The sequence below is a fragment of the Fukomys damarensis genome, unplaced genomic scaffold, assembly GCF_012274545.1.
Source record: "Fukomys damarensis isolate Sample0158 unplaced genomic scaffold, DMR_v1.0_HiC HiC_scaffold_22, whole genome shotgun sequence".
Classification (NCBI taxonomy): domain Eukaryota; kingdom Metazoa; phylum Chordata; class Mammalia; order Rodentia; family Bathyergidae; genus Fukomys; species Fukomys damarensis.
Window position 1 is genome coordinate 8,101,360 of NW_022900934.1, and position 10,494 is coordinate 8,111,853.

The window sequence follows — 10,494 nt, forward strand, 5'->3', positions numbered from 1 at the left end:
GAACCAGGGCTTAAACCCTGGTCTGTTTCATCCCCCAGCTCTTGTTCACTTCCCTATACATCTATGGCTCCCAAAGAACCTGAATGGGTCAGTCAATCATTCTATCAGTAAGTGTTTAGGATAAACCTGTTGAACAACTGCTTGAAAACCAGGGCTACATTTATGACTGAGCCTCATTTGCTGAACTTTCTCTAATCTCCTGGATTGCACCTTGACCTGAATGGAAGAAATGCTTGTCACTGCTCCATGATTGTTCTGTCCTTCCAAACCTCCTTTATCAGCAGTAAAATATTTGTAGAACTTTTAACCCTCAGGGTGCCTTGCACCTGGACCTTTCAAGTAGCATCTACTCCCCAGTACTGATACTTTCAGACTGATTAAAAGGTTTGCCTAGCAGAAACTTTTTCCTCCCAAATTGCTTTGCTTTGGTGAAAAAACTGTGTATTTCTGGCAGACAGAAAGTGAAAGGTGGTGCAACAGGAATGTTCTAGATTGTGAGAGGAAAGAGAGCAGGAAGTCAAAATTAATAGGAACCCCAAAGCTGGCTACATACACTTGACAATAAATGCTTTGTTTTTTCATTTGCATATGTTTTTTCTTTTTAATGCTTTTTTTTTTTTTTTTTTGGTACTGGGGATTGAACTCGGGTCCTTGCACTGGCAAGGCAGGCAGCGGAACCGCTGAGCTAAATCCCCAGCCCTTGTTTTTTCTTTAAAAAGCCATTTTTTCCTTTTCAGTTCATTTATGGTAAATACTTCTAGGGTAACTTGCCCAGATGTTTTTATACCAGGTGCGACCTACAGTGGGCTACAGATGTGCTCTGGTTTACGTCAACATCAATGGACTGATTCCTGAAACAGCACTGCAAAGCATCCTTAAACCTGGTCCAGGTATGGCAGCGAGATGGTCATGACTGACCGTATCTGACAAGAACACAGAGAGAGAGTCACAGCTTGTACCTTACATTCGCTCAGATTCTACACATGAGGTGTCCTGGATAACCAATTAATAGATATAATGAGGCTCGCTTACATTTATCAAGATTCACTGTGTGCTTGACACCAGGGTCAGTATATGACATCAGTTTTTTTTTTTTTTCAGTATTTTATTAAGAATGAATGTTTATCATTCATAAGTTATGTGCAGGACAGAAATACACAAATCATTTTCATTTCTGGTAATGCGTATGTTTATAATTATCTTTTGGTCATAGTAATTCTTTTAAAATTATTGGTAGTATTAATAAATTCGCTTTTTCATTTGATTTGTTTTAAATGGACTGTAATTCAATGAAACACCAAGCAGATGACATTTCCTGAGGCATCCAAATTGGACAAAAGTTATGAAAATGGTACAAGAATATCTGGGAATTAGGCATCACTGGATTTGAACAACCTTATGATAAAGCTGTAAACACTCTTTGTTTTATAGCGGAGGAAAGTGAAACTTTGAGCTTAGTGATACATTTACGTTTCCTGGAACTAGTAAGTCATGGGCCAAGACTCAGATGTGTGACGGTGGAGGCTACTGACAAAGGTGACCTCAGTGCCCCCGCTGTGGGGCTTGTCTTTGTCGCTGTGACAGCCCCATTCCCGGCCTATGGTAGGACCTGTGACCAGCTTCTCACCAATAGGACATGCCAGAGGTGAGGGTTGCTGCTCAGTGGTTCTGCTATATCACAGTGTAACATCCAGTGCTCTGCTACATCACATTGTAACATCCTCCAGCCTTGGTAACTATGTTAGGGACCCCACAGAAAGAAGAGAAGGAGAGAAAGCAGCCCCTGTCCAAAGGGAATGCCCAGCCCTACGGAATGGGAGGTCTTGAATTTGCCCTCAAAATGAGCACTACACTTCACCCAGCAATGATCTACAATGTAATTTCTGCCACATTTCATGTACTTGTTAAACATGAAAGGAATTCTGTCTCAAGTTATTATTCTCTCCTAGAAATTCTGTTCTCCACAGTGAAATTCACCAAGCTCACCCTAACTTTTCCATGCTGGGCTTTCTCTGTTGTTTTTTAGGAAGTAAATTGCAGCAAATTACTTGAGATCATTGTTTTCAAACACCTTAAATATTTTTAATTCCAGGGATGTTTTGACTGTAAGAAAGCTCTGAGTGTGAGTCATCTCATTTCTCAGTAAAAATGGAAAAATTAAAGCAAGGAAGAAAACAAGGAAGGGAATAAAGGGAGAGTCATGGGTGTTTTGAAAACAACAAAGTCATTTTGGATTTCATTAAATGACAGAAGCAGATCATTTGCTCAAATAAAAAACTGAAATCATAAATATAAAAGCCCCAAGCTTAGCTCACAGCTGCCTTCCAGAGGAGAGAGCTGCAGTAGCTAGACTACTAGAGAACAGCAGGATAAAACCATGCTCTTAATGACATTTCTGACACTAATTCTTTTTTCCCCCTCCCACCCCCTCCTTCTTCTTTTTTATGCTTCCCGAAAATCCTGCTGAGTCCTACTTTGGACAAGCGTTAAGTCCATTTGCCAAATATTTCCAAGGTTCATGAGCAAGTGATCTGGAAAAAAATTCATATTAAGACCTTAAAAGTCGACCAGTTCCGGAAGAGCTTAAAATAGTTAACTCACCAACTAACTGAGAACAAATTAAGACATGCTTGTTTAGCATATTCCTTATTGGAACTGGGTAGGAAAAAAACTAGAAAACAATTTCACACGAAGAGAAGACAATTCAGTTGTGTAGGTAAATATCAAACTCCTTTGGTAATGGATGACTATGGTTGTTAGTCCCATTCCAGTGGGTCTGCCAAAGCACATTTGCAAACTTTGACTTGACTTTGCCTGAGAGGTCTTGGAAGTTTGCAACGATGTACTGATCTTAAAATGAATTAGGCAATTTGCCTTGTTTTCTTGCTTTCAGGAAAGTTTTGGATTACCTGTGTTTTAAAAATGTCTTGTGAAACTCAGCTGTAAAAATACACAGGCACAGACAGGACCAGAGGGCACCATACAAAATGAAGACACAGGGCCCTTAATAGATAAATTTTAAAAATTTTAAGTTGCAAAAGAGAATAAGCAGCCCAGGTCTTGTTCCACCCCCACGGACCCAGAGCTAGTTCAGCCTACACTCACTCAGCCACCCTAATTTATAGTCACTGGTTTATTCATATTTCCTTTATCTTCTTGGGCTAGTTTAAAGTAAGTCAAATATTTTTTCCTAGAAAATTCTCAGTCTCAGATTTATAAACTTATCATCACATAGTTTGCTCAGGATATTCTCTTCTAATTTTTACAGTATCTCTGATCTTTGTAAGGGTTTGGGTTTTTTAGCATTATTTTTATGCTCTCTGTATCTCAGTGGAAGAGTATGTTTTTCTACTTTGTAAAGAAAAGAAGTTCGGTTTTTGTTTTTCATTTCATTGATTGATGTTTTCATTTCTTTACTTCTTGCTTTTTATTCGCTATTCTTTTTATCCTAATTTCAACAGCTTTGAAATTCAGTCTTGAAATCTTTTCCTTCAAATATCACTGACTTAAGGGCCAGGGATGTAGCTCAGGGGCACCACCGCCTGCAAGTGCAAGGTCCTGAGTTCAATCCCCAGTACCACAAAGAAAAAAAGAAATAGTCACTGACTTAAAAGACATTTGTTGTTTTAAAATTTTGGTAGAATGATACAAAAGAAGAAGGAGCAGAAGCCTGAGGATGGGAGAGGACACATCAGCAAGGATGATGTCCACCTCAGCCCTACTCTTCACACCAAACGTCCTCAGCACGTTGTCAGTTTCCGGCCCTTTTCACAGGACAAAGGCTACTAAACTCACAATCGCTCACACTTGTGAACATCACTTTGGCGCAAATTTTGCCCTGTAAATATTTTTAAAGAGCAAAATTGTAAAAAAAAAAAAAAGTGCTTGATGAGAATTACTGGATTCCTACTGGATTTGCAGCTGTGAGTAGTGCATTTCCCATAAACTGTACTTAAAATCAGGTGTCCCATCTGTGGACTGTCGTTTGCCAGTGTAGTTTTTTAATACTGCATATTAATCTTGACTACTGAGTGGTCCACAGCCCCTCCCCAATTTTGCTCCTAGTTTCCCCCCTTGTCTCACCCTCACCCCAGTTCTTTCGGGGAACAAAAGCTGCCCAAGTACCCCTGGGACAAGGAAGCTGGGAAGCCACTGGCTCCCACCCAATCCCACCTTGGAAGGCACAGGACTCATTCTAATCTCAGAAAAATGCTACAAGAGCTTAAGTCACGGGCTCTTTACAGACCATTTACCACCCGCCCCTCACTGTGCTAAGGATTTTAAGTGGTTCTCTGTTCTGATTCCCCCAGGGAACCTCATCAGACAGGTGACATTGTTAGCCCCAGATGTGACTAATTGATACTTAAAGATGTTAGTTGGCGAGACAGTCACACTTGGGCTTCTGATCCAAGCTTTCCTCAACTCAACTTCTCCCCACTCAAATTAGCTTGTAACTACTGGCTAAGCAAAATGCCTCACTCTCCAAATCTTGAATGTCTTCGTAAAACCAGGCAGAATTATTCTCCACCATTCTTTGCCTCATTGGAATGCAGAAAGATAAAAATATATCCAGCTGATATAGAAAGAATGCAGCATACTTATGATACTCATCTCTTGCTTGTCAAGGTACAAGGGATGGCACCCCAGGTCCTACACATGCTCTCCCACTTGGGCAAATCCCAGCCGTGTCGTGTTGCATAAGAAATTAACAAAAGCATAACGGCTTAGACAAATTTATCTTCTATGACTTCTGGGGCCCAGAAGTTCCTGATGTGGCTCAGGTAGGCAGCTCTGGCTCAAGGTCTCCCTGCAGTTGCCCTCCAGTTGTGGGTGTTGGCCAGAGGCAGAGAGCCCCCTTCTGAAGGGTCTCGCTCAGGTGGTGAGCCAGCAGCTGACTGTTGGTGGGGAGCCTTAGTTCCTCAGCAATCAGACCTCCAGGAGCTGCCTGGGCAAACCCGCAGCACAGCTGACCCCCCACACCCAGTGAACCCAGAAAGCCAGGCAGAAGCCACATGTTCTTTGGGGACCCAGCTTGAAGTCACGTGTCATTTCTGCAAAATCCTGTTCATCACACAGGTCTGCCCTGCTCCTGTAGGAGGGGATTACCCAAGGGCTAGAGCAGCAGAAGAGATTTGCTGAAGACTGCTACTGCTGTATGCTACAGAAAAAAGTTAATGATAATAAGAAGAGCTGTCATTCACTAAAGTGCTTGTGGTATACGTGTTAAATGCACTAGCAACAAATCAGTACTTTTACCAACTGCAGAATACAAATGAACAAACAGATTCAGGGATGTTAAGGAATGTGTCTGAAGTCATCCGCCTGGTAAGGAGGAACCTAGGCATAGAGCTAGGATTTTTATTGTAAGGCCCGACTCTTAAATACTGCATTGTCTCACTTTCCTTTATAGGAAATTTTTAAGATGCAATTGTCAAGGCCAGCCTCTCTCTTCTCAAAGTACTATCAGGGGTTTTCAACTTCAATATTTGTGACATATGAAGACTGACACTTCTTTGCTGATGGAGAATGCCTTGTAAAACATTCAGTAGCTTCCCTGGCCTTTGCCCTCGGTGCCAATAATACCCTTTTGCAGTTGTGACATCCAAAGTTGTTGCCACACCTTTGAGGGGCAACACCACGCCCTGACTGAAAGCTCAGTATGATGGGTTTTTCTCTGTTGAGGAACAATTAAAGCATACTCTGAAATTTCAAGTGCTACATGCAAACTCTATTCACTGCAGTAAGAGTTTTTAAAGGAGCACGTATTCTTTCTGCAAATATTTATTGTCTCCTTGGAGACCAACCAGCACATAAGTTTTTAAATGCCAATATTGGTAGTCGTACACCGTGAGATATGTGGTGATGGGCTGTTAATTGTTGGAGATTAAAATCTGCACTACGGATTATCAATGGAACAAATCATTGGTTTCCCAGGACATGTGGCTGACCAAATCATGAACCATATGAGCAATTGCATTCATTACAATGCAAGGTGCAACTCACAGAAGGCATTCCTTTTACCCAACTCCAAAGGAATTTCACCTGTCTTTGAAGCAAAGCTTAGGGAATGTGCAACTTTCCATGCCAGGGTGTCTATTTGCCAATAAGCATCTTCCAACATGAACAGTTACGATGGCTCTTAGGTCAGCACTCAGGAAGTCAATTGAGAAAAATGATTTGTGATTAGGATGTCACTACTCACAATGTGTTGTCAGTCATTCAATTCTGGCAACGTTTTGGGTGAAACACAGTTTTCTCGATGGGTTAATGTATTTTTACCGATCATTAAATCATTAGAAACTTCTGATTGATGGGGGTGCCTGTACTACTTCCCCTTGCCTACCACTAATGCAATGCATTTGAATATATAGGTGAAAACCCTTCTATTTTCTAGGAATTTTTGACAACTTGTAGAAAGTTAAAGCCTCAAGCTGAACAATGTTTGGGCTACTGGCTGACATAAATTTTTCCATCATGAGATGTAAAAATGGGACTCACATAGCCTTTTTCTCATCCATTTTACTTCAACTAAGCCTCCGACCTGTGGGTGCTCAAAAACCTTGGCTGGATGGAAGGATGGCCTTCAGAATGTGTGAACCTCATTTCCTAGAAGACTCAGAAAAACAGAATGAATCCAAACAGTTGTTTCTTGTCCTCTAATGAATTCCAGAACATCTTTTAACACATTTTTATATAAATACCCGACCAGGCAGCTCATGCTTTGCCTACGGGAGTTGATTTGATTTTGCACCAGGGTTGAACTTAGATGATCCCATTGAACTGTCTGCATCCTTGACTCACAGCTCAGGAAGGCTAAACCCTGAGCCTGCCAAGGTTTGCCCACCTGAAGGAGAATGCTTTATGACAGGGCTTATCAAGACCACCAAGCTCACTGCTCCTCCAAGCATCGTGATTACATGCTTGACTTCTCAGGAGTGTCAGAATGGCACGGAGCTTTCTGAAGCACTCCCTGAGAAGCTGTTTTATACCAATAAGAAGATGAATAACAGCAAGGACAGCAGTTGACAATCTATGGGGAGAATTTACATGTATACCACCTATTATGGCTAAGTTCATTATCAATTCATTATAGATTATCTCTCTCTAATCTTCACATCCATAATGAGCCATGAGGTAAGATGATTTCCCCTTCACAGAAGAGGAAACGGAAGCCTGGAGAGGATAGGAATGTGCTGCAGGTCACAGAGCTAATAACTGATCCACCTGCCCTTTTTTTTTTTTTAAGATTTTCTTTTTAAAAAAAAAAGAGTCATTTAGTCAACTTGTTCGTTTTTGTTTGTTTGGTACCAGTGATCGAACTCAGGGCCTTTCGCTTTTAAGGCAGGTGATGAAATCACTAAGCTAAATCCCTGGCCCTTAACCCAAGATTTTCATACTGAGCTACACCTGATCTCTTTAATGATTTTTAATTTTGAGTTAAGGTCTTGCTAAGGCACTAAGTGGCCCAGGCTGGGCTTGAACTTGCAATCCTCCTGCCTCCACCTCCCAGTGCTGGGATTATATAACCACTCCCCACTTCCCTGACACATTAAATAGTGCCTTTGAATGGACAAACAAGAGAAGCACCTGGAATAGCTCGACTGTGGACTCCCACAAGCAGTACAAAGTCCTGACAACAGGAAATGCCAGTTAGGTAGTAACTGAGGACCCAAGGAGGGAGATCAGCCACTGACAGACTGAACCAAGACACATTTACCCAGGAGATCTCCAGGCTGCCATTCACGACTCCACTCTGGGAGGAAGCCAGGGCTGCTGAACTAGACCCAGGCTGGGAACGGAAGCAGCATGCTCGTTAGCCACGTCCACAAGCACTCGGTTGTGACCAGGGGCAAATGGACAGAATCTCGTACTTGCCTAACTCTATGCTTGTGCCACACACAGCCCTACTGGGGAAGCTGAAGATGCTCCTGACTGCTTCAGTGCTCTGCACCTGGCCCCACAATGAAGGCATCCCTCCGATTCCACCGGACACACCACAACTCCAAAGACAGCACCGCGAGAACATGAGCGATCCTATACCCCTTCATTGCCACATGTCGTTCGCCTTCCGTCCTAACTGGGCAAACCCAGGATGAATGCATCACTGGCACCTAAACCCACAGCAGCCTTACCCCAGATATGAATTTACAATCTCTCAATGCACCACAGGCAGGCATTTTTAATTATTACAGACAAACCCAGGAAAAGTGTTGATATTATGCCCAACTGCAGGTTGCTCAACTTTACACTTTAAAGGGTACGAGATCCACTCTGCTCTGCAAGAATCTCTCTCTTCTGCCCTAGAGCTCATCATGGTGCCAGACCTGTCGTTAAATACATGCTTCATGTGTTAATCAGAAAAATCAATTCATGTCTCCAAAGGAAAGCAGTTTTCCCTCTTTCTGATAAAAGGTATGAGTTCTTGTTTTGGAAACATTTGCCAGCACAGCAATGAATTCATCGTCATATTTGGGAGTCGAGATGATTAAGGACTAATAATCTTTAATAACAGGGTGGCTTATTTGGCACATGAATGGGTCATTGTGTGAAACAGCTTGGGTTCATCCAACCTGAAACACAGCTCTTGCGATAGGGGCCAATAATCACTTCGTTCTGGGTTTGGACACTGGTTTGGACAACACAAGGTGATGGCCAAAGGAAATAAGAAATATGTAAATGATCATCTTCTGAGAAGAGATTTACAATGTTTACTGAGGCTGGGTTTTTTTGTTTGTCTGTTTTACTACACGATGCAGGTAGTAACCATTTATCTGGAAGAACACTTCCAATCATCTTGTCTCAAGAGCAGTGCTTATACCCTGACACAGAAGTCCTGGGCGATCTTTTCAGTTTCAAAGTCGAGCCGTACTACCAAATCCTCCTGATATTCGCTGTGAAGAGAGCAAGGAGCACACGAGAGGGCTCATCATGTCTTCAGTGGAAGATTAGGACTTCGGTTAGATTGGGTCTCTAAGGACAGGAGAGATGCCCAGCAGGAGAGAAATGAAGATTAGGATAGAAGCTGAGCAGGAGATGCCCAGCAGAGGCAAGAAGAGGCGCATTGCTGACAGGGGACGGGGATCCATTGGCATGTCAGACCCATGCCACCATACTGCAAGTAAAGACCTTGGGAAAGGACCTTGTGGAGAGGCCTCTCTGCGGTCCCCGCCCATCTGTTTGCTCCCCACTCGGACCGTCTCTGGTGACTCTGTTTCTAAGAGGCTGACCCCTCAGGCTGCCTCACCTGGCCATGGCTCCGTTGCGGAGCTGTCTGTGGGTTTGCCTGGTGGATGGGAGCTGGCCCCAGCTGGCTCTCAGAGAGGCCACAGGTCTGGCCCTGGCTCCATCCCTGGGGGTAGAGGCTCCTCCTTCCCCACCTCAGCCCCTTGCTCCCTCGGTGAGAGGTTTCTTACAGCGCCCCGCAGTGGTTAGTCTTGCAGCCTGCCCTCCCTGGCTCCTGGGTAATCCAGACGTGCTCTCTGCCTAGTGACTGCAGTAAGGTGTCGCCAGCAAGGTTAAGTACCCGAACAGGATTCAGCTTCCTCGGCCTCCTGACTGAGCCAGACAGCAAAGAGCGCTCCCATCTGGAGTCCTCCTGCTTCCCGCTGCCCTAGCTCAAGCTGAGTGGAAGATTCCACTCCCATTACACTCCGTCTCCCACCCCAGTGGCAGGAAGGAGCTCTGTGTGTGTGTGTGTGTGTGTGTGTTTGTGTGTGTGTGTGTGTGTGTGTGTGTGTGTGTGTGTGTGTGTGTGAGAGAGAGACTCACTTCTAGGGAGGTTTGTGTTGCTTTTCTCTCTGCATAGTCCCTTCTCTTTCCGCCTTCTTGCAAGAAGAAAATGGGGAGAATTTTTTTCCCTCTTGGCAGAAGCAGTAAACAGCAACATGTGCCAGTGGCAAACGTGACTGTGCCTTCCCGCTGACCCCCGCCACTCTGCGTGTCAGCTCTCAGGTTTGCTGGTGTACAGCTGGCCCCGTCTCCGTTCTTGGATTTGCATCTGGATTCAAAGCTTCGCTGTCTGTGACCATTCTGCTCCTTTTAGTTCCGTGAGAGGACTGTGGTTGAATTCTGACCAACAGGTATGAAGGAAAGTATTCTTGGGGCTCCTGGATCCTGGTAGTTTTTCGAATGAAGATCCAGAGTGCACACTGGCCCCTGAGTATAGTGGTGAAGATAAACCAGGAGCTGCGGCCGAGGTTGGACGAACTATGGGGTCAAATCTGAGCATCACGGCCAGAGCCTCCGAAATGGCAGCGGAGAAAGAAGGCAGCACCGCGGGCATCTCTGATGATATTGTGTTGCTTCAAGTCAGTCATTTTTGAAATTAGTCACCCTCTGTATTTCTGGTTATGCAGGATGACACATCTCTTCACTGAAGTTATCACAAGCTACTCCTTTGTTTATCGGTAGCCCAATCCATCCTGACCCCTGGGCTCTCGGGGACATGGAGTGAAGGCCCAGAATCACCAGTCCCAGCACAGTTCTTGTTCTGAC